The sequence below is a fragment of the Poecilia mexicana genome, unplaced genomic scaffold (assembly GCF_051168715.1).
Source record: "Poecilia mexicana isolate PSO_F unplaced genomic scaffold, ASM5116871v1 scaffold_14, whole genome shotgun sequence".
NCBI lineage: Eukaryota > Metazoa > Chordata > Actinopteri > Cyprinodontiformes > Poeciliidae > Poecilia > Poecilia mexicana.
The window spans coordinates 19,044,763-19,072,480 of NW_028263383.1; the positions used below are offsets into that span (position 1 = coordinate 19,044,763).

The 27,718-nt window shown below is 42.7% G+C and overlaps 1 protein-coding gene across 1 annotated transcript in view; it reads left to right on the forward strand.

Annotated features, from left to right (window-relative positions):
* The first annotated feature begins 3,284 nt into the window (after positions 1 to 3,284).
* The window catches only part of nrip1b (nuclear receptor interacting protein 1b), a 55,639-nt gene continuing 31,205 nt past the window's right edge, over positions 3,285 to 27,718 (forward strand). Inside the window, exon 1 of the mRNA XM_014969226.2 lies at positions 3,285 to 3,985. The gene's annotated coding sequence lies outside the window, so the exon portion shown is untranslated. The remainder of the gene's footprint in view (positions 3,986 to 27,718) is intronic.

The following is a 27,718-nucleotide window of genomic DNA, read 5'->3' on the forward strand; positions in this document are numbered from 1 at the left end:
ATTACATTGCAGTGTTGCCTACATATAAAATCATTGCTTAGTTCTATAAACATTTTGTTGTTTTAAGTCATGAAGAGCCACTTTAGAGGGCCGACAAGCGCTTCAGAAGCTGCAGGTTGCAGGCCCCTGGTTTTGAATGGACTGGAGTAACTGCAATCTTCAACTCTGCTAAATGTGTATCATTTTTCTTCCGCCTCACAATTGTGCCCGGCACTATTTTGATCTGTCACATAAACGCATTTGACTCATTAAAAATACTGAAGCCTTTTATGTGAACTAGCGTGTGGGTTTTTGTTTGGCCGCGTGTTTGCTTGCAGTCCGTAAGGAACGCTTTCAAAAGTTAAAGAGCAACGTCTCACCTTGTGTGTAATTTAGCACTTAAATAGATTTATTCTTTCTCCTCCAGTCAGTATCTGCAATAGACATTCATTACACAATCAGCTACATCCCACAAATAAATAAAAATGTGCCTAAATGTTTTTTTTTTCTTTCTGTTTCTTTTTTCTTTGTCAGTCACAATTTGTCCCTACCCTGGAGGTCAAAGGCCAAACTTTCCTGAGCCACATTTCTGTGGAAAAGCCTCGGGGGGCAAAGTTCAGTCCGCCCCGGGGTAGTGGCAGTGGGCTTGATGAAGGGGAGGATATTGTATCTCCATTTATGTGGCATTCCGGGGGTGGGGTTAGAGTTCAAAGTTGAAAGGTCGCTGCAGGTCGGAGGTCACAAGTTGAGATAGCATCCAAACTGCTGAGCCAAGTGTGCTCATCTGACTCTGAAGCCGTCGTGTCAGACCCCCCCCCTGCCCGGCGGGGTCCCGGGGCCGCAATCAGGAGGCGGCAGTAAACGCGGCAACGCCAACTTTGTTTTATGTAACGCGTTCTGCCCGGGACTTTGATCGCACTTTTAACTGCTGTTCCAATCAAAATGCAAATTGAATGTAACACCTACTGCGAACAACAGCCTTGTAAAAGAAAACTATCCGGTTTACCTCGCTGACGTGTTGAGTGCTGCCTCTGTTTATATTACTGCCAATGAACTGAATTACTGTTTAAACACCACGGCAGGGTTACGGTAGGTTAGGAGGCACAGTTTCCAACTGGCTGAATACAAGTGGCCAATAACACAGCATGATGTGATAACACAGACGTGGGAGGAGGAGCACACACACACACACACACACACACACAAACTCCTACACACACGCTCATATTCGCTATCCCCCCGCCATCCTGGATTTGAAAAGGGAAACAGAGACGAGGATGGCGTTGGAAGTAGGTTATGTTGTTGTGTTCTTATTCGTGAGAACACTGATGTTCCCCGGGCTCCTTAGGGACATTTTGTTCAAGGCCATGTTGAGATGGCAGACTGCAGGCGAGCGGACCTGATAGCACAGATTAGCACAGGATGACAGAGGGAGAGAAAAGCATCACTTATAATCGCTCTATCGAACGCTTAGCGTTCACGCCGATGACGGCGATGTTTGCCGGGAAGGAAAATGTGACGTTTGGGATCATTCGGAGAGTCTCTGTGGCAGAGCATCTGCTCCTTGGGAGCGACACCTCGCCCCGTCGCACCGAAGTGATACGACGCACTCACACCTGGGGGCCAACTCGGTGCCTTGTTCAAGGGCACCTCAGCGCTGTTTATGTTGTTCATTTTCTCCACTTGGTCAGTGTGCGCCGAGGCAGGCTGTAAATCTCCACTTCTTTGGCAGATATATTCTTTTAACTCTCAGAGTTTGGAGCCCGTCCAAGGAGGAGCCAAATGATTTGTTTAGAGCTGCTGACACGCAGGTTCTCTGGGGCACCTCCCACTTTGTTTAGCTTAAAGACTATTTCAGTAGTTTGGTACGAAAGCGGGCGCATTGAGATGAGCCGTCAAATCTTTCCTCTGGTCAGAAACTGATCATTCTCCTCAGAATTCATTGGGAGTTCAGCAAGTATGATGCATCATGTCTGACGGACAGATGGATAGATACTCCTACTTTCCCATGAAGTAAACATGGATGCTGCTACAGCTGCACTAAAAAACCAACAGGACTGACCTTGTGGTAGATGGAGCAGAGATCTACTGATGATTTTTTTCCCCCAGCTAATCTTTAGTTCCAATTTTCTGAGTTTTGAGGCACTAGTTCCAATTATTCCCACTGCTGCGTCAAAGAATGCGCTCCCAACCTTCATCTGGCTTTTATTGCACTTACAAGGAGTTCCTTAAAAGATACGCTGTTGACGCATTTACACACCAAAATTGGTAGAAGGTCTAAGTGCTGATGCATTCATTGAATTAAAAAACCCCCAAAAGTATTCACAGGAGATTAGGGAACACAGCTTCTTGCTAAGAGCTGAAATTAACAAAAACTTGAGATCATTTAAAAAAAAATGCTTATACCTGCCTATCTTAATAGTTCAAACACCAAATATACCTTAATGTGCATTATCACACACAGTGGAAACCATCTTACTACTACCACAGAAGCTGCAAAATATGATTTAGTTATATTGCACAGGTAAAATCCATTGGAAGGTGTGACTCAACTGTATCTGAACTGCTGATGATCCTTCAGAGCAAGTCATAGGAAAACTGGCAGAGTGATGGAATAACAAATATGGAAGTTATTCATTCCAAGCTATGAAAGTTTAAAGGGTTAAAAGTGGGCAAGAAATGGGGGCAAACTGATTTGTAGCCACTTGTAGAACCTTTTTGTATTTTTTTAGGGCAGTTCTTTGAGATTAGGAGACTACAAATTGCTACATAACCACCACTGTATGAAGTTGCACGCGGACTGGAACGTACCTAAAAAAGGAAAAAGCTTCAAATTGTTTGAAACAAGTGCTACATTTGAAACATTAAACCTTCAATAATTGTTTTTTTTTTTTTTTCAAGAATTGTTTGGATGTATTAAATCTCTCACAAAGTTATTTTTCTGTTTTTCCCGGAGAGTTGACAAACAGGTGAACTATCCTCATTTAGGCTGTAGTTCAGTGGACTTTAAAATAAGTTTCTTCCTGGTCAGAAGTAATTAATTTCCACTGTCTCCACATTATTTGCTTAGGATTGCTGCAAAATCAACTACTAAAAGGAGTCAACATAGAGATGGCCAATATGGGTAAAAATAATGATTTAATAATTGAATTATGATGGACTATATCTAACAGACTGTCTCTAATCCATATGGCCGGATTGCATTATGAATTTCATTGCTCTGGCCCTATATTTGTGTTAAATTGGGTATGAATTCTAACCGCCTCTTTTTTGCTGTGCTATTTCCTGTGAATTGGAGCTTGAGACATAAGCAGTACATAGACAGTGTATCTGACTACAGCCAAACAAATGCAGCGTTTAGTTACTGTCAACACTGTAAAAACAACTCCGTTAAACTTTAAGCTTGTTCTGCTGAAGGCAGTATGAGGAAATGATGCTCAGCAGGCATATATATATATCTGCGTGGCACCGAAACACCATTCCTCCACATAACACTACGTACGGCTTCGTGGTTTTTTTTTTTTTTACCGTGCGGTCAGTGTAGCCGTAAGCTGTGGAAATGGGCACAAGATGAAAAGTGTTCGCGCCATTCTTGTTCCCTGTGGCAGTGGAAGTGTGTGGGCAGCGGCAGAGCGAAGGCTTGTTCCTTTAAGGGTGGTGTCGGGGGCAGTCAGAGGAGGAGGAGGAGTGTGGCAGTCTCCGCTCACTTCTCCACAGCCAGGGGACTCCGAGAATAAACAATTCCCACAGACTGCACGCTCCACACCGCAGCTCGCGCACAGTCGCAGTTTGAATTGGTATCGCTTTTTTTTTTTTTTTTTTGTCAGGAGCAAAATTTTTACCTTCCTTTTTTTTCCTCTTTCTTTTTTTCTTCTTTTTTGTCAAGCCCTCTTCGCCATTTCTGCCTGCTGCCAAAAGTGTCGCGGCCGCTTTCATTGGATTTGCCTCCCCTCCTGTCGAATAATAACGATGCGCCTCTCCGGCTGACTGTTGGGTGGACGAGCAGGTAGGGGAATGAATCTACGTGCCGCACATGAACGCACTGCCAAATATGTGGGAATTGTCGTAGTAAAAGCTGGTTTAGGTGGGGAAACACTCGGTCGACAGTATGTGGAGGATTATGACAATTGAAATGATCTCTTGCTAAGGATGGGGTTGGCTGTTTTTGTGTCGTTGAAGTGGGCAGGGGCACATATGGACATACACAGTAGCGCTGACAAGGCTGCATAAAGAAGTGGCTGTGTGAGGCTGCCAGCCCTTTAGCTAACAGCCTTACGCTACCCGGTCCTCTCCGCCTAAAACCAGACCATTAAGCAAACGTTTATGAAGGGCTGTGTAAGTACATGTTGTCGAAGACACAGTTGCCATTACTAATTTTGACCGCGGATATCCTATAAGCCTCCCGCTAAGTGTGTTTGAGCTTACACTGATGGGAATTCCGGCTCATTTTTGAGATCCGGATAATTTGGCTCGTCTCACACGAAAGAGTCGGCTATTCCGGTTCTTTTAATTTGTTACGTGCAATTTCTTGATAATTAGAGTGTTTACTATTCCTGGAGATATAATAAACCAAATAAAAAGAGGCATTATCAAAAATATTAGTATAAGTGCAAACGCTTTTCAGGTTGATACCAATTTACGATTTTATAGGATTGATCTGGCAAGTCCAATGTAGGCTTCCTCTTTTCCATTTATGCATCGAAGCAGATGCCCCCAATCCTTATTCATTTTAAAATAAGGAAGAAATAAAAAGTTAATTTCTTTATTGACTCTAAATGGTAGTAATTCTTAATTTTAGTGCATTTAATGAATAAGAATTAAATTATTTGGCATTTTCAGCACTGGACCTGCTGAGCATGGTCTAGTCTAGAGCCAAATAAAAGAGGAATTGTCTGATTCCAATCCCTGATTGAGTTCTGCATCTCTGAACAGTATACAGGTAAAATAAGGACCTTAACAGACTTTGTTCTGGGGATTTTTTTAATGTGGTCCATGCATGGCCATTGTTGCATTCTGCAAGTCATACAACTATTTTAAAGTTGCCTAATGAGCCAACAGTGACTGTAATTGATCACATGACAGAATGTATTTTTTTAAATACTTTTGCTGTTCATTTTTCTATATTGAAATTCTATAAAGCTGTTTTTAGTTTAGAAGACAGGAATAAATATTTATCTGTAGATGTTTAGATAATTTAGGAATTCCAAGAATTTGAGTTTGATTACTTTTTTTTTTTTTTACAATTTTGAGTCATTTGTCTTTCTGCTGCTCCAAATTTCAACAGAAGTGAAAAGCAGTTAGACTGGACAACTAACTTACACCAGACTGTGAGGCATGACCAGAAAGTCATTATTTAATTTAGAAGAAATGCGTTACACTGTATTACATAAACAAATTATCTAAAAATATAGAAGGTAAATTCAAACATAACCACATTCCTTCTGTCAACCAGGAGATTTCAGAATAGCAGTGAGTGCATCACATATTTGCATAAAGAAAATAATATCTTGAAAATAATATCCCCAAAACATAGTTATTTCTTATGATGCGTTTATTAAGAGTTTTTGAGAGATATTCTTTATCTAGTTCAGAAACAAGAAACAGAAATGACTAAATTACCTTTAAAACTGTTAACAAAGCTATTAAACCCTGTAGTGTGAGTTTGGGAATCTGTCCAGGGTGAAATCAGATTCTCTTCAGGGGCCCAGCCCAGCCACGGTCCCCAAGCAGCCGCTAAGTGCGCTTATAACTACAGCCAGCCTTGACGAATATAAACGAAAACTGCAAATGTCCCTTTCTGAACATTATCTATCAATAAAATCTCTTAAATAGAAGGTTTTAACTTTAAAAGCAGGTGTAAGAATGAGAATAGCATGTGTTGGAAATGGTGAATCAAATGACCTAAGTTATGTAATAATTTAAGCAGTATGTACTTGACAGGTTGTTCATAAACATTTTAAAAGGTACTGTCTATATATCAGCTCATTACAGATTACTACTTGACATGAATTGCTTAGAAAATGGCGATAGGATTTATGTTAGTTTGTTGTACAGTCAGTGTTACATAAATAGCTTTCTGTGTGTTTTGTAGAGCGATCCCTATCTCTGATATTTCTAAATTCTCTGTTAGTTATGACACACAGAGTACTTTAGCCGTACTCTTTTTGGCCTTCCTGTTGTATGTTGAAAGTCTTGCTCTCTCTTGCTGTCTCGCAGCCTGAATAAAGAGTCATGTCATAGAAGAGACGGCTTCCTTTTGAAAAGCTCTTTTCTTCTGTTCCCTGTGAAATCCATTCAAACTCATCTGAAAATAGATCAGTTTGAGTCATCTTAGCCTAACCTAAATGTTCTCATGAATGATTCATTCACTATTCAGGAAATAATACATTACTTTTGAGTTTCTGACATGCCAGTAACCCAGTAAGATTCTGATATTTCAGTGCTTCTCTGAAAAACAAACATCATCAGGGCTCAGTGTGGGACGGTGCTTTCATAAAACCCACACAATAGACTGTAGTTATGACTGGAGTCTACACCGTTGGAATGTAATTCACCAAACTGGCACAAAACTGTATTCAGTAAGTAACAGAGTACTTTTACCAGCTGTGTTTTTTTTTTTGCCTTCCCCAATTACCTTTTTTTTTTTTTTTTTTTTTTTTCAAAGTTTTTTTTTTATTTTTTACACTTTGCCGGAGCGGCGGGGGAGGGAACCGGAGCCATAAGCTCAAACAGTGGCACCAGAGAGTAAACACTGTGGTAGAGGTTGTTACAAAATGTTGCATAGACTTGTTGCTACAACAGATCTCCCAACACAGCTGAGATGACATTCCTTCCTTTGGTCCATCATGGTCTGGAAACATGGCTTTGCTAATGATCTTCATTAATGCTGATTTAGTTTGTTCTTGCTACCTAAACTCCCCCCTGCCATGTCTTCTTGTCGGAAACCTTTGTCTGTTCCCCTCGTAGTTCATGAGAATAATCAACAGCCGGTTCTCCGGCGTAATCTATTCCTTTGTACCATCAGGTTAGATATATTTTTGATTGATTTTAAGTTTTTTTTTGTCGTTGTTTCTGTTTTGGTCATTGACCAGCTGTGAGACTTTTGGAACGGACTCTTCGTAGGCGTTGTTGTTACTTCAGTGGACTTTGGATGAGTGCGGAGGCAGAGGTCAGGGCCGGAAGTTTTCTCAGAGCTGCAAGCGAGAGGTCAAAGTACAACTCAAATTCAGACTCTAAAAGGCTAAATTACCTTGCTTACTGGATTATTTGTGTCGTAACATCAGGTTGAATGAAAAAGTTCTTTCAGAAGTAAGTTGCAGCTCAAAAAAAAAAAAAAAAACCCACAACAATTTGAAGTGATATAAAAAAAAAAGTGCAACTTTTTAAGTCCTGTCTGCGCCTGGAGGTCTGCCTTTTTAGCCTTTCTTTTGTCGAACATTTAAGCTGCTTAATTATTTGACCTGAACTCACACAAGATGTTCAAGGTAGCTCGGCTCGTCCTCTGCTGCCTTAGATTACTAAAACCTCCACACACACAGCCTGAATGCAAAAGCTGCTTGACAAAACGACCTTATTTTTTCTTTCTTTTTTTTTTCCTGGCCCGTGTGTTGTAGCTCAGTGTAAACCCGCGTGTCAGACGAACTTGATTTGCCTGAACCATCTGCTGTGATGAGTGACGTGTAGTAAATAACCTGCAACCGACAGCAGAGAACATTCAAATGACCCGATGCAAATGATGTGAAGGCCGCTGAACAGTCACAAGACTGGACTCTGCACTTGTCTGACTTGTGTACCGGCTGCTTTTCATCACAGAAGAATCTTATCTGCCATCAAATAAAACTAGAACTGCTGCTGTTGCTGCTGCTGCTTCTGCTGCTGTCGTGGGAACGTCGGGTGTTTTGACGTCTTCGTGGTCACGCAGGTGTGATGAAAACACAGAATCTCATACCGTTTTGCTACTCTGTCTTCTTAAGGGTTTCGGCGTGTTCCGGTGTGGCTGATTTCAGCAACAGATATTGAACAATCAGTCTCCTGTAAGCGGGTGGTCTCCTGCTTTTTGACGACTGTGATCCTCTGGAAGCAAGAGAGGAGATAGGATTAATGTATATTCCACCAGAGCAAGTGTTGTGCGTTTACTGCAGAGTTCTTGATTTATTATAGACCTGGGAGATGCCCAGCACTCGTGTTGTTGGCCACTGAACATTGTTCAAGGGCACTTTGACTGTGGCTGTTGAGGAGCAGCAGTACGTTTCTCATCTCCTTATGGGCCGGCACTTTTGTCAGCCCACTGGGGATTCAAACCACAGACCTTTAGGCCGCCGCCTCATTTCTCTAATTGTCTGGGCTCAATAATATCCACGTGGAGTGTCCATTCAGCCAAATGGTTTTATTGTTTATTCAGTAAACACTCCCCAACAATAGTTGGTGCAGAGCGCCGTTATTGGGCGGAGATGGTGTTTACAGCAATTAGGCTGTAAATTTCTTATTGGGATTGAAGCATTTCTCTCAGATTAACGAGACAAAAGTTAATGATGATCTGATGTTTTTACTGTTAATTTGAATCCATGCTTTTTTTCTCTGGAAATGCAATATCTATCCTCAGTTATCTATCAGACTTGAAGTCCTGTTAGTCTCGTAGTACGAAAACGGTGGTTAGGATTTACAGCAAACATGTATCACAGTATCTGGGTTTTTTTTCTTCGGTAAAACGACAGCAACAATTACGAGAAGGCATATTTGTTGTTATGGTTTCATTAATGTTTATCGCCAGCAAAATTTTAGATCACTTTCTGCTGTGCTTTTTTAAAGACTTGGAGTTTAATGAGCTGATATTAGCTGGTTGATCATCAGAGTAGCTGCTCCTTTAGCCTGCAGCCATCTGCGAATCAGACCTGCAGCTTTTAGTTTGCAATTTGTAGATTTGAAACGGCATCCTCTAAATGAGGATGCCTGGCTCTAAATTAGTTTTGGAGCCAGCTCAACAGCAGTGACGAGCAACAAGTGGGGGAGGGACAGAAAAGAACATTCCCCATCACTCCTGCACATCCTCGGAGCTGTCGGAGTGGCAGCAGGAGGAAATTTTGGAACCTTTTAAAACCTCAATGCTTCCTGATATAGCTAATATCTGGACCTTAAATGTTCACAGTGAATGACTTCAAATGCATGATATCTGAAAGATGACACAAGCCGACTCTGCATGGACTCTTTGCCACAGCTTTGGTTCTATAATGTTGCTGAGTTGAATGGTTACTTTTGAACGGCAGCATAAAGAAAAATATTCGCAGCCACATCTGACGCACAAGTGAGATCTGCTAACAACAGAGAAGGACGACAAAACCGCTGTTGCTCGCCTACTGGAGATTCATTTTTGCTCAAAAAAGTTTATCTGATGGGACGCTGGAAAAGACTATTGTGTGCAAGTTGAGCTAATAGGAGTTGGCCTGCCACCAGGTCTATTCAAGTCTAAAATAGCATCTCAATGCTAAGTATGTTGCAGCAGCACAGACGTCCCCAACGCTAATGTCAGCGTACAGTCCACATTTTGAAATAAGTTCTGTGAATGACCATCGGTTCCTGAAACACTTGAAAACTCATCGAGTATAATAGCATTTGGCCCCAATCTGATGACTGAATCACTTAAATAACAGATTAAAAACAATTAATCTTTTATATCATTAATGTCTTTATTCAGTAATTTAGCAGCAAAAAGGGGTTTTGAATTGAAAATGTTTACCATTTTGTCGATATAGTTTTTGATTAAAATTGCGATTAATAAATTACTCGCACTGCAATTGTTTTAATCGGTTCCCGCCACAAATTTTTGCGCACTGCTTCTCATATCGTAATGGCTTTTATGGCTTGTGAAGGTAAAGGGTCGACACAGGCGGTCTGGCGTTTAAGTGCTTACTTTAACAGGAAGGAGGAAAACACTGGTCCGTTGCTTTCTTAGCGGTATAATCCTTCATTTAAGACTTCCACTTAAAGTTCCCCACTTTTACGCTTTGTTTACATTCTTTCAGTTTACAACTGGGTCGCTTTCCGACCAGCCGCAGGACCAGTCAAGTCCTGTCAGGCTGAAACTCAACCTACTCTGGCCATAGAGCGTCTCTGCTAGCTCTTCAGGGAAAACCTTTTAAAACTATATAATATTATTTTACCTGGTTATAAATAAGTTGACAAAAAAAAAAAACAACCTCCTGAGGATTATGCCGTTCTCTACTATGAGGTCGCAGCGTGGTCACTTTTAGTGTCTTTGTGTTGTGAGCTGTTCGTACGATGAGCTGTAAGTAAGGGTTCTCAGTTGTAACAGCGTTGTCTCATTCAGACCATCGCTCCGATTCCTGCAGGTATATCTGCCTGAAACAGAAGGCAACCAAAGTCAATGGAAGTCATTTTGATGACAAGGCAGGAGCTGCTAAATGCCGCTCTGCAGCCGTTGCTCCCAGATAAAGGGGCAGAATGACGAGATGTGTGGATGAAAGATGAACTCCTCCTCTGTGGCCCCTGAAACCTGCACTAACCCGGGCTCATCAGAGTGACACTCCTCCCTCTTCCTCCTCGCCCTTCGTCAAGCGTCACCTCCAGCTTGCCACTCCTCTGCCTTCGTTTTTCACCTTGGCCTTGGCACAATGACAGGCCCTTCAATTATCCCCACAGATTGATCGCTGCTGATTGCAATTGCTGTGAATTATTTAGACCCTGCTGAAATCACCCACTAAAGGGAAGGAGGACTAGCGAGGGAGATATTGCTGGTCAAATATTTAAAGTACAACTGCCTTTTAGGGCTGTTCGAGTAATCTATCGATTATTCTGACAATTGAGTAATTGAATAAAATATTGGTAAATACTACCATAACAGCAGCATTAATACTGGTTATCAATATCAGCACAGATTTGCATATCTGTGCATCCTTATCATTTACTTTTCTGTAGCTTAGAAAACTAACCCATAATAAAAGCAGCTCATTATTTAAATCAACAAAATCTGAAATTAGTCGATTTAATAATAAAAATAATGTGTAGACTAAATGTTTTAGTCTCCACAGTTCACTCCCATCAATTTCATAGATGAACTGTCACTTTGCACAGAACATTAGCAGTTTTTGTGTTTACATGAGCGACGGGATCTTTGGCACCTTCGTCACGCTCAGAAACACATACAGCATGTTTGGTCACCCTATGCTATGCCAATAGTACTTAGTATTTCTCAACAACTCATTGGTGGAAATGAGGGCGTTGCGCAACACAAGCAGTCATCGGGACGGAACTCATGGCCCTACGTAGTAAAGCATAATTTAACAAAGCTTCGAGGCACATAATTTGCCTTGAGGAATTTTAATAATTGAGGTACTCAAATCATTTGATGAATCGTTACAGCCCTGCCGCCTTTCAAGTCGAGCAGCTGTGCAACCCAAAGTTTACTGATCAATGAGGGATTGCTGCTGCAGCTAGCATGTACCGAGAGTTATAAGCTCAGCTCCAAAACCCATTTACCTCCCTCCTGTCCTACATTTGGTGACAATCGTTGAGATGCAGACCAAAACGGCGAACCTCCTGGGTGACGTGAGAGGACCTGACTTCTCCTGGCCAGGCCACAGTGGTCACACTAGTGGAGTGGACTGGAGCTGACTCCCTCTTGTCTCTTTCTGTCTCTCTCTCTCTCTGCTTCCCTTGCTCCTGTAGCAGAGCTGCTGCCCTGAGGGCTGTAGAGGTGCAGTAGGAAGGTTTCGCTACCATCATGGTGAAAGCCCAGTCAGGATACTGCAGTCAGAGAAGGGAATGGTCCCTTTTTCTTTTTTTTTTCTTTTTGCCACAAGCAGGCCAGTGTCACTGCCGCGAAAGAGTGGGCGGCTGTATCGGGAAGAGAGGACAGACGCTTGCAGATAGGAGACCTGCCAAGCCTGGATGTGCATGTAATAGAAAATGTCTGCTTCCACAGAGGAATGAGTGTTTTCAGCTTTTGTTGTGGCTGTCTAAGGATGCAAGTATGTGATTAAATCTGCGCTGGGCTTTGTTGTAGCTGTTCATCTGTTAGAAGAGGCTACGCTACATTCTCTACAAAAAACTATTTCTGCTGCATCCAAGCGCATTATTGCAAAAGTTCTTGCCGTGTACCTAAGCGGCCTAAGGGCTGAAGGCCAGAACACAGGGTCACCGAGCTCAGAGGGTGAGGTCGACCGTTATCCAGCTGGATCTTATTTTAACCAGGTTATGTGGCTGGAGTGCCAACGAGAAGCTGCGGCTAAGTGAAAATGCCACTCATTCTTGAAGAGTCCCTGGCCTCGTCAAGGTTAGTGGTTTGTCTTTGTAAGTTGAGGGATTGATGCATGAGCCTGTCTGGCGCTGAATTCAAAGTCCAAGGCTGTCACAGGCAGCAGCTCTCCACCCAACCCCACCACCCTCTCTTTTCGCAGGCTATCACAGGGCCCTGTCCTTCCCAACTTCTTAGCAGCCTGTCCTTTTGGGAACCTTGAGCAGCCCAGGCAAGGACACAGCGTCTGGTGCAGTAAGCCTGTGGAGAGAGGGGGAGGCTTTACGTAACGTTCTGCTTTAAACATGGGTGTATGACTTCCCTGACACGGAGCGGAGCGGTGCAGAGCAGCACGGCTCGCAGCACATGTCCCCTCGGTCCACCCCTCCCGGACAAGGAGCAGGCAGAGAAATCCTTGCAACTTAATTATATCTTTCTTTTTTAAAAGCTTTCTTTTTAAATTAAATTTTCCCAGGCAATTAACTAAAGAGGAGTTTTCAGAATTTATGAATGAATGATGGATATATTGCACAGGACGACAGCAGAGAGAGAGAAGGAGGTGGAAGAGAAGTAGAGGGCATGTATATTACAGTATGAGATTGAGGGCTCTGGTTCTGGAATTTCGTTTTACTGTGAATAAAGTGAAGATTAGCTCAATTCAGCTAAAATGAGAGTGAAGGTGTTGGGTGATTTCCAAGGAACGGGGTCTGGTCATTTCACCCCTTCTTTGATCATTTCATACCTGGATAGGTAAGAGGAGCAGTCCACCACAGGATGTTTGGAACCAACAGCAATTTCAGGATTTTCTACCCACCTAAAATGGAAATTTCATACATTCTTTTGCAATGTAATTCAGGGCCCTGCATTATTGGGCTGAAGTCGAACTGTCGACGCATGATCATGTAGTTCACAAGTTCTTGTGGTGGAGGAAATAATAATTTCATTTTATTTTCTATGTTGTTGGGTGAAAAAAAGGACAGGAGTCATCAGCGTCGGCCCGCTCCATTGGACCAGAACCGGACAGGGAGAGATTAGTGCCTTGGTCCAACACAAGGTACTTCCTCATGGCCTCAGATAATTGTTCCTCAAAACTATCCATCCTGCTCTCAGGGTGAAAAACTGACCTCTAGAAGTTGAATAGTTGCAACATGAAGCTGAGAACAAAATGATGCAATTTTCGTCATGCAACTGCAAAAATAGGAGCTGATTTCGGCAATTCAACCCGACCATGCAGAGAGCATTTTGGTCTACTCAAAGCGTGCTTGTTTGAAATGTGGATATGTTACTCTACTAAATGTTATCTAAGAGCAGGGTGTCATTTTGGTTTGTTGAGAGGTCATGATTTTATATGTTTAAGTCGACTGGCCCAGATAGGATCACTGCAAACAGTTGTAATATAAAATGTTCAGAAAACAATACACAGTTCAAGCTGGTTTATGTAGCTGGCTGATGAATTACAAAATGGTTTGTTTACAGGTGTGGAAGTAGGCTAGGGCAAAATGCTACAGGGGACCCAGAACCCTTAACTAACCTTAAACCTTCACATTTATGTGGCAACGTGTTCATTTGTTACCGACACTTATGCTACATCTTCATTCTAGAAACTCTGTTTGCTTCATCTGGTATTGTGTAACTTTCTGGCTACTAGTGATGAGCTGAATGGTTGCCGGGCAACAGGAGTACCTGTGCGAATGGAAGTGACAAGTCAACGCTTCGGACGGCCTGTCAGAACGCTTCATTGAGGAGCATGCCACTGCATTTCCCTTTGAAATGCCTCACTACTTGAGTTGTTCCAAGTGGAGATTTGTCAATCATCAAACAAGATGTTCCATTAGAGAGGCAAAAGATCTCCCTGTAATGATTCTCAAATTACAGATTGCCTTATCGATCCACAGCATATTGTCAATGCACAACTAAATGGCTGATTGCACTTTCTTCTGTAAAACATGGTTGACCGTTTGCAGTGTGTCTAAATGGAAACATAAATGCACTCCTTTGCCACAGAGGAAGGACCGAGGTCATCTGGCATAACCTCAGTCTCCCTTCAAGTGCTCTTGTGAGTTTCTCAAACATGCTGTCCTTCTTATTGAAGCTCCAGCCTACTTGTAAATCCATTAGTGAGGTGGTGTTATGCACCACAGTTCTCACTGTGGGAAGTAAACAAAGAGACTGTGGTTGAGAACTAAAGCTTTCTCAGAGTTGTGTTAGAAGGCTCCCGGTTGCAGAGAGGAGCCATTTGAGAAGAGATGGAGCGCAATGGGCTGATGACTGGAGGCAGCCGTGTGACCTATTACTTAGGGAAAATGGACTGGTGACCAGAAGATTGCTGGCTCATGCTCTGCTCACCCTCTGCCCTTGAGCAAAGGCAATTAACCTGGATTCCTTCAGTAAATATCCAGCTGCAGAAATGAAAAGAGATGTGGAAGAGTGATAATTGCATAAGTGACTTTGAATAAAAGTGTCTACTAAGCGGGAAGATTAATATGGCTAATAGAATCATAACTTGTTTTCAAGTTATCAAGGACCCAGGACTGCTGAACGTGTGGAGCGAGTGGACCCTCCCTCCCTCCCTCCCTCCTGCCTTACACACTCCACCTCTTCCAGCTCCTCTCTATTTGTGCACTCTTCCACATGCACGCATTTACAGACTTCTCTCTTTTCCTTTGGCATTAAGGCCTGACCTTGACCTGATTCCTGAGGCTTTTTAAGTAACTCTCCAGAAGGAGATCCAATCATGTGACACCGTTCACCCAGCCTCACCCGCTATCCTCTCTCCTGACCTTGCATGTTTATGAGGATGAAGGGAGGGGCGGCGGGGGATGGGGGAGAGGACGCTCGCCACAGGGCTATGTGTAGCTGTAGGGGCTGTCATTCAGTTGGTAATCACTCCTCGGTCAAACGGGGTTGAGGTCGCGCCAGACGCATCCCGACTGTCTAAGCTCCACCACGGCCCGACCGCTATCCTGTGTCCTGCTTCGACTGCGGTGACGAACTGAGCAGGTTTAGTCATCCTCTCGGTTCTCAATCACTTAAACCAGCATATGTCAGGGAAAGGTCATTTCTTGTGCACAATGATTCATGTGCAGAGTGAGCTGGCCGCTTGGATTCCTGTTATTGCAGTTGCCTTCCCTCACTTAGACACTCTGCAGCTGCCCTGCTGTTTCAACCTCACTGGCTCGTTGTCTCTCTTTAGAGCTTCCTGCTGTCTCTGCCCCAGAGTATTTTTATGCTACTATGTTCACATCTCTGCCTCATGGATATGTTTACCATATGCCTGGGTGTATCAAGACCCAAGCTAACTTTATACAACTACTCCGGCGGGGGTCACCCACATAGCAGTTCTTCCAAACAGTGTCTGTGACCTTTTCAGAATATCTTGTGTCTTTATGCTATGAAAATCAAATCAGTGATTAATTCTGCTGTTTTTTTTTTTTTTTTTTGGCCTAATTAAAGTCTAAAGTTGGGCAGTGTGCAGCGTATTATTACTCTGTAAACAAATTCTGAACAAAACCACCCATTTTTGAAGTCTCAGGTTTATTTGGTTATCGCCTTGCTACAAGCATCCTAACTTTACTTAAAGCAGGATAAAAGAATCATTTTATCCTGTTGGGGAGCCAGCATCTAGCTGTTGTTTATCTGATTCCTGAAAATATTCCTCGAAGCTCAATCATTTGACTGTCTTTCCATGTGCATTAGGGATGCACAGTTTATCGGCGCTAATATTGGTATCAGCTGATATCAGTCATTTTCAACAATTCATTATCGGCCCGATAAAAATGAGTCGTGATATTTGTTTGGTCATGTGACAGTGTTGTATTGCAGGATTGAGGGGATTTTAACTGAACGAGAGAATCAGCAGTGATGTTTTTTATTCAAGGTTTCGAAAGGCTAATCAAATTCCAGTAATATTACAATAATATTAGAAAATACTGGATATTGGTATTGGCCCAAATTCTCTCATCATTGTATCACCTAATTTATATCATGTAGTCAAGTGCCAATCAGATTTTCGAGTTATGAATTTTGTTGTCCTAAAAGTAGTTGGCAACAGTGAGGTAACTGTTATTAACTACGCAGATGCAGACATGATCTGCTTGTCTTTGTGGAGGTGGATAAAATCGGTGAATAATATTGGTCAATATCGGCCAAGTGCTGATCTCCCAAAATTAAGGAAATCAGGGCGGATATATTGGTGCACTCCATTACAAATCACATTGCTATTTTTCTTCTGCTGTTGTGAATAGAATAAATGTTTTAGTTTGTAAATTTGGAGTAATAACATGCAGAAGTCATGTAGTTAAAATTGAGTGACAAGCACCTGTTAAACCAGTGTTTCTCAGCGGTCCTCTGAAAACCTGAAGGAAGATGAGAGAAAAAAAGAAAAGAGAAAAATAAAAAATGATCCAATACATTTTAGTCAGAAAATATTGATATTTTTGTATTTATCATAAAAGCTAATCTACATGTCAGTCCTTATTATAAAATATATGTTAAAATAATTTAATTGAAATGCTATTTGACATGCTTTCTGACTGGCTGCCAGTCAGATTTACCAAACTACTTTCCTCCTTAAGCTAGCATAGCATGGTCAACTAAAACCAGAAGGTTTGAGGCAACATGCTAAATGAATGTAATAACAATTTTGTATAAAAGTGATAACATTCTAAAAGTTTGCTCTTTGTATGTTTTGTAGTATTGCTATTTTGCAAAGAGGGTCTCCAGGCAGTAGTTAGAGCTTTTTTTGGGTCCCATGGCATGGATAAGTTTAGGGACCCCTGTTTTAAACAACCTCAAAGTATTCAGACTTTTTTTTCATCCTGCTCCTTTCTTGTTTTGGCCGGCTAGATGTTCGGGTTTGTTGACCCACTACAGAACGGGCTTTAGACCTCTCCTCTGTGTGTGGCAGCAGGTTGTGAGATCAAAAACCAGTTGCTGTCTGCTCAGTTAAACTATGAGCCTTACAGATACAGTAAAAGCAACCAGTAGCCAGTATAAACTGGTTGATTATTTTCAGACTCGACCAGCCAGAGGTGCTCCTCTTGTGTAACTGCCCTACGACCAATAAGACGCTTGACACATTACTAACCCGCATGTCCTTTTCAGCTGCTAACGGTGGAAGCTTCAAGAAGCTCGTGTAATACGTGTGATTCTGTTTTGTTGCACTGAGATCACACCAAAGGTTATCATAGAGGAGTTAGGTGCTTGTATAACCGTGTTTACAAGTCGAACATTGGCACAGGAGCCAGACAAATGTGCTTTGTCCAGGGCCTCTTTGTGTCTAAGCCTCCTTCCCTTCCATTCAGCATTGACCTTGGTACTTACGAAGAGGCAGGGCTTGACCTACATCCACCCCCTTAACTGGAACTATCACCGCCAACCCCCGCAGAATAAAAAAAAAAAAAGTAGGACTTTCATTCTCCTCCATCCAATAGTTGCTTTGTTCTTCCTCTGTCCAGATTAGTTGCTTTAAAACACAAAATAGAAAATAAAGCGGTTTCAGCGCTTACATGGCAACATGGGAAAGTGGAGCAGAGGACTTCATGGCTGTCTCCAAGGCACCGACATATCTGAGTGCACCAGGTCACCGTTAGCACGCAGCGGGCTTAGCACGGAGATGGTGAGAGTTTAGAGGCAGGTCAACCCTCGTCTGCTTTTTAAACGTGTCAAACTGCGGCTAACGCTAAGCAGAAACCACGAGAACACACAGAGACGGTGGCATCTGTTTGACGGGGAGGCGCTAGCATGCGGCACTCTAATGTTTAAGGAATGTCTCCTTTTAATGAGATTAATGTAACAAACTTGTAAAACATTTGCTGAGTAAGCATGGGTCAGTATGAAAGCCTGATGGGAAAATAACCATCTGGAGCAGATGGAAAAACTCTGCTTTAACGGAACAACAACAGAAGAGATCTCACTGTTTTTATACGACGACTACTGCTGCTAAAACACCAGATATTGTTCTAATATTGATTTTGCTGCGCAAATGCATGTAAAAGAAAAGGCAGAACACCAGTGAGACTATTAACAGCTGTTTCATATTATTGTCAGCCACAGAAAATGTGAGGACCAAACATATTTTTCAGAATGCATCAACCATTGATGTGAAGGTTAACTGATTTGTGCAGCTTTTAAGTAACATCTAGATTTGTAATTCTTTCACTTTTTTTTTCTTTTTTTGCACTTGTTTTGGTCAAATCCAAGCTGTTCAGATGAAAACAGGCTTTTTGTTGGTGTTGTAGGACTGTGCTCCTGCAGCCATTCCTGTAATGGAGTAGTGTAATTTTTCTTACTAGCGACACCAACTGTTTGGGTAAAGTGCACCAAAATCAACAACTGAAAGGTTGATGAGCAAATCTGTTGTATGGAAGACTCTGCACAAGTTGATGATTTAAAAAAAAATGTTTGAGTGGTGAATTGAAATCTGTCTATTTCTCATGTATCTTTATGGATCATTGGTAATACCACGGTAGTCTGAACTGGAGTAGAGCTGAACATGATGTGGTCTGAAGTTTTTGCCTTCAGTTGCCTGACCTGTTTATAGACATGTTGGTTAATTTTTGGGTTTTGTTTCATAGTGGAAGTCAGTAAGACCTAATTTATACCTTCGTAGTTATCTTCACTAGCTGTGTTTCTATTACAAATGTGCGTACAACTTTGTCAATATTAGGTTAATGTGTGGAAAATCTGGTATTCATATGATGCCAGATTTTTCTGGATGATTTAAATTAATTGTACCAGGCAGTGAGAAACGCACACACAGGCATGATTGACAGCGCTTAGACCCTACTCCTGGCTCTAACTGGTTACTTCTATTTTGCATTAGGAGAAGGCAGAACTAATTTTTTTTTGAAAGCAGCACAGGATGGTTACGTTTTAGGTGCAGATGCATGCGTGTTGTATTGTCGTGTTCACCACAGTCACTCTGCTCCCAGATTGCAGCCGTCAGATTCGCCAGCTTGTCCCGGGCTTGCTCCTGCTAACGGGTCTTCGTGCCACAACTCTGTGACAGAAGACCATGAACCTGGCAAATAACTGATGCAAAACTCGTACATCTGAGTTTGGAGCGCGTACGCATCGACGTACACACTCGAGCTAGCAATACAAGATATTTCACAGAAAGAGAGAGGGGACACTGAAAATTTTCTGTGGCCACCACTGGATGCAGTTACTCAACATTTGTGAAACTTGCATTGGTTATTATGTATTTTCCAGGCACATACACTTTACACCAATGTTTACAAGCCCTTAGCACTATTTTAGCAGATAAGCCGTCATCTTGGTTGTCACAGTTGTATGTTATACTACATGTTAAGACATGACACAGACAGGAAACATGGGGTTTCCCCTTATTTGTCCGACACACTCGGGTTACTGTGCTACCGTGGAGAAAACTACAGTGTATTTTGTACAAGAGCTTAAATCTACAGCAGCAATGGTAGAAATTTCAAATTATTGGCTGAAAAAGCAGACGAAAAACCTCATATTCCTCCGACAACACCTGCATGTTGCCGGCACAAGGGAGGTGTTGCTTACAGAAGAGAGAGATGTGTGACTCTGTGTAATACAGAGCAACCAGTGCCTGGGAGCAACTGTGACGCATAAAAAAAAAAAAAAAAGCTTCCAAAACTCAAGAAGAATTGCTGAATTAGTCTATAAAGGTTCTCAAAAGGTAATAATTAAATGTCACTCCGAGTCCTACAAATATAGCTCTTGAGTGGAACTAAACAAAGGTTGCTTAGCAACAGCCAGGCACCGTTGAGTGATGAGCGATGGTTTTTGGCAGGTGAATTAATATTTAAATTAGCAGTGGAAGGTGCGCGTTGATTAGGCGTTTCGCGCAATCGTCGGAGGCGTCGAGAAATCCAGACGGGCCCCCGGCGGAACAAACTCTCCGTCCTGAATGAATGAAAGAGTCAGCGCGGTTGTGAGAGAGGGGTGCGATGTGGTGAACAGACCGGGGGCTGAGGGCGAGAAAAAAATAAGAGGTGAATGAGAGAGCGCGACTCAGAGAAGGAAGTGGTTGCATGAGAGCAGCGTGTGTGTGATCTCAGATATATCATGTGCTGTCCTGACCGTCATGGAGGAATTTAAAGGGGGCCAGTGTCGTGCTACCAAGCATTAGGGCAGCTCATGGCTCACTTAGCCCTGGAACACCTCTCTTAGCCAGGAGAGGCTCGTAATTTTTCAACTTGGATGACATGTCATACCTTAGCTGGTGTTAAATGACGTGTGTGTGTGTGTGCGCTTGTGTTTTAAAAAAGCAAAGGATCTCATTTAGACGTCTTGAGTGAGACACGAGATAATGACCATGTAGAGGATGAGAGATGGAAACCTGGAGATGGACTCTGCAGATGATGCTAACCCCTCAGGAGTGGCTGTTGTTTCAAGGCGTGGGAGGGGCTCCTGCCAAAAATACACCAGGTCAGCTAATATGGGTTCCTTTAATCCAGAGGCTGAATGCAGGGATCAATCACAGAGCAGTTCATGTGTCCGTCTTATCTTTTTTTTTTAAACTTCTTTTCTTCTTTTACGCCCCACCACCTCTCTCCTTCTCTCCCCCCGTTTTTACTGTCTCCCTCGATCACGCTCTGCAGAGCTCCTCACACGATCTTAGGGAGGGGATAAAGGAGGGAGAGAGAAAAAAAAGAAAGCAACAAGAAAAGTGGGTCAGGGCGACCTATTTTTTTTTCCCACAGTTCACGGAGGCAGAGGGTGGCGGTGTTATCGTCAGTTAGACGAGGAGCGGGGCCTGATGGGGAGGCAGGGCCTTGTCGCGAGACGCAGCCACTCAGAACTGGGTCAGCGGCAGAGGCTACGTCTTGTAAACGGCTTGTCATACCGGGGGAGAAAAGCTGCAAATGAACCATAGATTATACGCCCCAAGCTGAGCACCGAGGTCTCTCCTCTCTCTGCAGCCTCGCACTTCACTTAAAAAAAAACCCCTTCATAGTATAAGCCTTACAGTGGAGCAGAGTCTCTAAAGCACTGCCACCTCCTTTAAGGTCCTCCCTCCCCTCGCTCAGTCTCCAGTAATAGCGTTTGATTACTGCAGTCAGACCCGACAAGCTCAAACCCCAAGCCACACATGGTTTTAAGTAAAGATTCTTTTCACATTTCTCACTTCTTTGTCACACCGGTGGCTGTTTTTCTTTTTTTTCTAAATATATCCGGCTTTCTCCCAGATTTGCCTGGCTTTATTCAGGTCAGTTTATTTACTGGAACAAGTTCAACTGCGGTTTACAAGTGAGCCATATATATATTTGCTTATTCAGCTGTAATGACCCCCTTTTTATGTTTTCTGTGTCAGGGCCTGGGATGCGAGTTGAAAATTGGCGCAAGTCAGACTTTATTTTACTTGAAACGGAAAATAATTATTGAGATTAACAGTCAGGATTCGATATGTGGGACCGTTTCCATTATGTTGTTAAAATATCGGAGTGAGTGGAGTGCTGTGAACGAAGCCGCCCCCCCACCTCACCTGTTGCTACGCACTGCCTGTCAGCAGGCTGAAAGAGGAATACCACAGTTTTGTTCCCAGTTTTTTTTCTACAACAGAAAAACAGCTCTAGTAGCACAAAGACAAATAGTTTTTTGTTGCTGTTGTGATAGTTTTTAGTAATATTATCCTAACTTATTTTTGTTTGCTTGAGAACTAAAATCCCCTGTCTTGGCAGAACAGTGTTAAGGAGGAATATACATCATCACATTTTAATGTAACGGCGGATGAAAACGACGCACATCTTTAACAACAGTCCCGTTAAACGTTCAGCTTGTTAGCAGATGTTTCCGCAGCATCTTTACAGGCTGTGCCACTGACGATGAGGCGCATTTTTTAGATCACCTGAGTTGACGTTCAGCTTGCCATCAAAGAAACATGTCAGTGTTCCAGAATCGTCCTTTTCTACCCGAACTAGTACACCCTCGTAAAGCAGCTGTACCTCTGTGACTCAGTTGCTTGTAAAACAAAGGCAGAGCGCTGACAGAACGTCTCAGAGGTAGATAAGGTAGGAGTTTTATTTGTACCATTTAAAAAAAGGTAATTAATTTTACTGTATCGACAATAAAACCATTACTAGTGCACACACTGTGTAGCTCACCGAATAAAGAGGATATATAGTTGGGATATTCCAAGTTGAAGCTCTAACTCCTTATTTCGCTTGTCAATGTTGACTAAAGCACTTCTTTGTTTATGAACGTGTCCAAAATGTTTAGTTTTAGTCCAGATATGCAGTCATATTCAGTAAACTATGATCAGTGGGTCTTGATGAGAGTTGTCCTATTAAAAGGATGCATTCAAATTGTTCTACCAATTACACCATTTAAATTCTAACTTCCTTCTTGACCAACGTACTAATTGTCTTTAATCCTGACCTTCGGAAAATGTATTGTTGTCACATGTCATAAGCAGACCTGCTGGAAACCATCTGCTCAAGGCACAGTGGTGGCTCCCCATCACACAGACAGGAAAGTAAGAAAGGGGGGGGAAAAAGAATAAAAAGTCATGGCAAAAACACAAAACTGGCTGGAGCGGCTGAGTTCTGGTTCTGACCAGTTTCCAGCCAGACTCGCCTCACCTTCGCTCACGCAAACGTTGAGAGACAGGCCGCAGCACGCGTGCACTTCCCCCCCCAGGAGGCCGCCGTTGATCGACACGAGCAGTCTCCGCAATTAGCGTTAAGGGGCTCTGGCGCAGAGACATGAAGTTCTGGGGCTAAGAATAACATTCGACAGGTCTGCTGCCCGCCGGCACCGCGAGCCCAGAGGAGAGCGGGACATGCGGACCAACACGGACTCTCACCACTAATCTGATCCCCCCGCCACGTTTAGCCTCACCTCAGGATATCATGCCTTGTTTGTTAGCGCGACACCTCGGCTAATAAGGCTGTTTTTAAACAGAGCGAAACCAATGCGATTAGCATCAGCCGAGACTAATATAGAAAAATAAAAAAAAAGCAGAAACGGCACAAACACTTAATTGGCGCGAGCGTGTTTGCTCCCATCAAAGGCCGGGGATCTACTTTTCATATCAGGGAGATGTGCTAAAATATTAAAAAGGGCCTACTGTAGAGCTCTTCCCTTCCAGAAGAGCCAAAAGGAAAAAAAAGAAGAAAAACACACAACACAGAGTCGTTTGTGGAAGCACCACAGTGTCCTGAGAGATTCATTACAGGCAGATTTGTTCCACATAGTGAAATATGAGTGAGCTCTGCTGCCTGAAAATTGCATTGCTCCATAAGTAGACCCCGACGCCTGAATAAGCCTGCGATTTTCAGTTCTAAAGGTCTTAGCTCAATATAACAGCTAGTGCAATTATTTGTGAGGAGGAGATCAAACCCAGTGTTTATCCCGCTTTGTCTGTCTGAGACACAAAGGGTACAAAGGAGCGAGCGGCGCCGCCTGCGCAGTCAATATTAAAAGTGCAGTGATTTAAGACTCTTCTTTACCTGCCACTTCACAGCTTTCCGCCGAACGATTCCACCGGAGCAAAATCTGGAAAACATGTTTCATACGAGGCGTCGGCAGGTGTAAGATAACCTTAACGTAAAGTATCATATTTTGGCGTTTACACAGAAATTGATAATATGATCTCTCTCGTTGCCGACTCGGCGATATACCTGGCTTTACTGCTGAGGCTACAGGTAGACGGGATTTCATCATGATTCAGTGTTAAATCTGTGTTTAACCTGGATTTGAGGCTAGGATTATATTTTGGCTACATTCAGAGATTTTAATCCACATGAACTTAATTAAATTTTACACGCGATCATTAATTCTTCCATAAGGATAAACCGCGTCTATAAATCATACAGAAATAACAAAAACTGAACTCATTTAATCTCGTTGGGATTGCTGTTCTTGCCCACTGAATTATTTTTTTTACTAGACTATTCAATAAATTTGTTAAACTAAGTGAAACAAATATAGATGAATTCCACGTAAAATTAAGTTTTTAAGCCTTTATTTCTGTTAATTATGATGATTTTCTGCTTATAAACGTATCTAAGGTTAGAATGCGGGTACGATATAGAGTTTAATTAATATTTTAGAGTAGAAATTATGTGGGTTTAATGGCTACAAGCAGTTTTTAAAATGCACTTACTCAACCAAGCTATCAATCAAATTATTAAAAAGAAATGGCAATGAATTCAGTTCCAAATGAAGGATAAAAACTCAGGATGCACCAATCTGACTTTCTTGGCCGACACTGATTTCTGGTTTCCGTAAAGGTCGGACCTGCTGATTCAGATTCTGTACGGAGGAATTTCCTCATTCCTCATTTTCTTTAAAGGATTATTATTGGCTATGCTTGACTCATGAAAGAGAGAACGGCCTTCACTTCCTTTGACAGAGGTAATCATTTTAAATTTAAGAGAAAATAATAGAATATACAAGATTATCCTAACTTGTGCATTAATGTATCGAATCCTGAATGTCATCACACAAAGCCCATCAAAGTATATGCTTTTGTTTAATCTGCGTAGGCACTGTTGATGGAAAATGGTGGCAGGGATTATCGTAGATGCTTTTTTTTATTTATCGAGTCTTTAGCCGATTCCAAACTCTTTTATGTAGATCTTTTCCCTAACAACCACATCTAACACTACCATTGATCAACAACGACTGCCTCATTGTTAAATGTTTGTTAGCATTAGTGCTAGTGCTAACATATTAGCATTGGTAGCTAAAAGCTTGATACAAACATAAATACTCCCTCCAACACAAAAACTGTAACCCCAAATTTTCTAAAGGTTTGTTATATTCATCAATAATACAACATATCAACTTTATAGTACTTTGGAATGAAGATGGCTCATAAGAGTTTTAGTATGAATTGAACAGTTATTGAATGTAATATTTTCAGGCTACTATCCTTGGACATAATGTAAAAAGAATAAAGGGATGTGCACACTTCTTTAACAATGTCTGAATTTTCAGGCTTATTTTTGAGCATATTGCTTGGAGCAGGGCAGTGCAAATATTGACTGTATTAGTTGAACTTTGGTTGCCTGCGTCTCAGTTGCAGGGAGGGTGCCTTAGTGTTTGCCTGCCAATAAAACCCCTCTTTGTGCTTTCACGCTGAATTGCGCTCCTCTCTCAGGCAGAAAGCTGACTTTGATAGTGCAGAGTGAAGTCAGAGACTTTGGACTATGGACTACAGTGTTTACTTTGGAAAATCCGAGGTCTTCAGAGGAACCCAGCAGATCATCATCAACCTGTCAAAACAAACTCTCCCGAGTCACCGCCCCTTCTCTGAGCAGGAGCGTTTTGATTGGCTGCCGAGCTCCGTGCTCATCCCCGGGGCAGAGGTCGGGGTGTTTGTTTGGAAGCTGCGGCGGGTCACCGTGTGCCAGTGGCTCGGAGCACAGGCAGCAGGAAAACAGTCTGGAATTTCTCCAAACGGCAAACAACACCTACGTTTGTGAAGGCCCTTCTCATTGCACAGGTGTATTCCCTAAAGCAGCCCCTTCCTGGCCCCCTCCTGAATCCCCTTCCCTGAAATGGCACCGAGCTTGCGCATAAGGGAGTAGGAGGTTAAAAATAAATCCACACGCTCCAGTCAGACATTTTGAAATTCTGTTTCTATCTCGGACCGATAGGGAGGTTAAAGATACAGCATCCCGATAAATACCTCTCCACCGGGGAGAGCAGATAACGAGTGGCACAGATTGGATCACAGAGTTGTTGAGAAAGAAGGGAGGGAAAGGTGGGAAAGGGGTAAGGAGATTGGGCTAGGGGGAGAGAAGAGATGTCTATCAGCCTGTGAGAGAGGGTTTTTTCCCCCCCGCTTTTTATTTTTTTGTCTTGCAGATCCAGTTCAAGGGCGCCTGCAGGCGAGGCAACTCTCGCTCTCGCTCTTGCCGTGCCAACGCTGTCGCTCAAGGTCATATGAGCCAGTCCTGTGACATTAAAGAGGAACAGGAAAGGGGAACAGGAAGGGAAGGGTGAAGGGGGGTGCAGAAGCCATCATCCGCACACACACACACACACACACACGCATACACATTCGAATACCAATTGAGTTGTTGGGGTGAAAGTCGCCTTTAACTCCTTCGGCCGTTCCTGTGACACTCCTGTATCTGTCTGGTGTCCGCGATGGGTTTCGTCAGGCCAAGAGCTTTTTAAGGGCAGTAATGAGAGTGTCTTATTCACTGTGCAACAAGCCAAGAGATGCTTGGCCAACTGCTTTGTAGTTGCCTGCCACACATCCAGCCAACCCTTGTGTGAGATGTAAAGGGTGAACGAATAGATGGAGGAGGAAAGTCACTGTGATGAAACCTCTGGAGAGGGTGGGAGAGAAGAGAAGAGAAGGTCCAAAACTTAAAGGAACAGCGATCCGGTAGAAAGCCTTTGTTTCAGCTGTGAGGTGAGGTTTCGACCCAGTGGAATTTGCCATCAGGCTTTGGCTGCAAAGAGCGCACTCTGCTGCACAGCCCAAATGCACGCAGCAGCAGGTGTTTTCAGAGGGGAAAGTAGGGCTTTGGTTGCATATTCCAGGTGTTTAATGTTTTTAACTGTTGCTCTTACTTTAAGGCACGCCGTTTTCCAGCAGCAGCTCGTCTCCTGTAATGTGAATATAAACATGTTGGCGCAATTACTCGGCATCTTAATTATGTCTGACCCACAAAGCTTTATCCACCCAGGCCATTTTCCATTACAGGGAACGGCGCAGCTCAGAAGTGCTGAGTACAGGTTTCCAAACCACAGAGAACCAGCAGTTCCACTTAGGCATTTTGGATCATTGTTTGTTCGAAATGGATCGTATTGTACTTTTGTTTTGAATTGTCACACAATAATACTGACTAGAAAAAACTTGAAATTGGAGTAGACATTAATAGAGAGATGAAGCTCATCTTTAAAAGCTTCGACTCCAGTCTTCTCCGCATGTCTTGGACCGACTCTCATTTTCTGGTTTTATCCCTTCGCCCACGCCTCTCCCCACCCTTTGGCACCTTATTTAAGCAGCAGTTGTTTTACTGGGAAAAGGAATAGTCAGAAAGCCAATATGTGATCAGAATTTTGCCAATTCCTTCTATGTAAACAGTCAGGAGGACAGTATTCCCATATGCAGTATGTCTTGTAAACAGTTATCAATCCTGCAGGAGACATCAGCTGTGGTTTAAAGCAGCAGTATGCCACTTGATAAAACATATTTGATAAAACTGTCTCCATGTTGTGACAGCATGAGACAGGTAAACTGTGACGTTATTGATCACTTCTTCCCTTAGCTAGTATTGCCATCTGAGGAAATGGCATCAGAAGAAATGCTCAGAGCAAGGAGGAGGGTCTTAGTGCTGTCAATCATTCTCATGTACTTGCTGCTAAATGGACTAATGGCAGAGAAACAACTTATTGTTTTTTTTTGTTTTAGGTTTTATCGGCTCTAGTGGCCTTTATTTGATAGTTAGTTGACAGGAAAGTGGGTAATGAGAGAGGGGGAAGACATGCGGCAAAAGTCGCCAGGCCGGGAATCGAACCTGCGACGGCCCC